This window comes from Mandrillus leucophaeus, unplaced genomic scaffold (assembly GCF_000951045.1).
Source record: "Mandrillus leucophaeus isolate KB7577 unplaced genomic scaffold, Mleu.le_1.0 Scaffold689, whole genome shotgun sequence".
Classification (NCBI taxonomy): domain Eukaryota; kingdom Metazoa; phylum Chordata; class Mammalia; order Primates; family Cercopithecidae; genus Mandrillus; species Mandrillus leucophaeus.
Window position 1 is genome coordinate 875,368 of NW_012107463.1, and position 1,961 is coordinate 877,328.

Here is a 1,961-nt window from a genome sequence, read left to right on the forward strand (position 1 = left end):
ATATTGTGAATGGGAGTTCACTTATCATTTGACTCTCTGTTTGTCTGTTATTGGTGTATAGGAATGCTTGTGATTTTTGCACATTGATTTTGTATCCTAAGACTTTGCTAAAGTGGGTTATCTGCTTAAGGAGATTTTGGGCTGAGATGATGGGGTTTTCTAAACATACAATCATATATGTCATCTGCAAACAGGCACAATTTGACTTCCTCTTTTCCTAATTCAATCCCCTTTGTTTCTTTCTCCTGTCTGATTGCCCTGGCCAAAACTTCCAACACTATATTGAATAGGAGTGGTGAGAGAGGACATCCCTGTCTTGTGCCAGTTTTCAAAGGGAATGCTTCCAGTTTTTGCCCATTCAGTATGATATTGGCTGTGGGTTTGTCATAAATAGCTCTTATTATTTTGAGATACGTTCCATCAATACCTAATTTATTGAGAGTTTTTAGCATGAAGGGCTGTTGAATTTTGTCAAAGGCCTTTTCTGCATCTATTGAGATAATCATGTGGTTTTTGTCTTTGGTTCTGTTTATATGCTGGATTACGTTTATTGATTTGCGTGTGTTGAACCAGCGTTGCATCCCAGGGATGAAGCCAACTTGATCGTGGTGGATAAGCTTTTTGATGTGCTGCTGGATTCGGTTTGCCAGTATTTTATTGAGGATTTTTGCATCAATGTTCATCAGGGATATTGGTCTAAAATTCTCTTTTTTTGTTGTGTCCCTGCCAGGCTTTGGTATCAGGATGATGCAGGCCTCATAAAATGAGTTAGGGAGGATTCCCTCTTTTTCTATTGATTGGAATAGTTTCAGAAGGAATGGTACCAGCTCCTCTTTGTACCTCTGATAGAATTCAGCTGTGAATCCATCTGGTCCTGGACTTTTTTTTTGGTTGGTAGGCTATTAATTATTGCCTCAATTTCAGAGCCTGCTATTGGTCTATTCAGGGATTCAACTTCTTGCTGGTTTAGTGTTGGGAGGGTGTTTGTGTCCAGGAATTTAACCATTTCTTGTAGATTTTTTAGTTTATTTGCCTAGAGGTGTTTATATATTCTCTGATGGTAGTTTATGTTTCTGTGGGATTGGTGGTGATATCCCCTTTATTATTTTTTATTGTGTCTATTTGATTCTTTTCTCTTTTCTTCTTTATTAGTCTTGTTAGCGGTCTATCAATTTTGTTGATCTTTTTAAAAAACTAGCTCCTGGATTCATTGATTTTTTGAAGGTTTTTCTGTGTCTCTATCTCCTTCAGTTCTCCTCTGATCTTAGTAATTTCTTGCCTTCTGCTGGCTTTTGAATGTGTTTGCTCTTGCTTCTCTAGTTCTTTTAATTGTGACGTTAGGGTGTCAGTTTTAGATCTTTCCTGCTTTCTCTTGTGGGCATTTGGTGCTATAAATTTCCTTCTACACACCGCTTTAAATGTGTCCCAGAGATTCTGGTATGTTGTATCTTTGTGCTCATTGGTTTCAAAGAACATCTTTATTTCTGCCTTCATTTCGTTATGTACCTAGTAGTCATTCAGGAGCAGGTTGTTCAGTTTCCATGTAGTTGAGCAGTTTTGTTTTGAGTGAGTTTCTTAATCCTGAGTTCTAGTTTGATTGTACTGTGGTCTGAGAGACAGTTTGTTTTAATTTCTCTTCTTTTACATTTGCTAAGGAGTGCTTTGCTTCCAACTATGTGGTTAATTTTGGAATAAGTGCGATGTGGTGCTGAGAAGAATGTATATTCTGTTGATTTGGGGTGGAGAGTTCTGTAGATGTCTATTAGGTCTGCTTGGTGCAGAACTGAGTTCAATTCCCCAATATCCTTATTAACTTTCTGTCTCATTGATCTGTCTAATGTTGACAGTGGGGTGTTAAAGTTTCCCATTATTATTGTGTGGGAGTCTAAGTCTCTTTGTGGGTCTCTAAGGACTTGCTTTATGAATCTGGGTGCTCCTGTATTGGGTGCATATATATTTAG

At 37.8% G+C, this 1,961-nt stretch overlaps 1 protein-coding gene across 1 annotated transcript in view; it reads left to right on the plus strand.

Moving 5' to 3' along the window:
* The window catches only part of SHCBP1 (SHC SH2-domain binding protein 1), a 41,721-nt gene that overhangs the window by 23,734 nt on the left and 16,026 nt on the right, over nucleotides 1-1,961 (plus strand). The window lies entirely within an intron of this gene.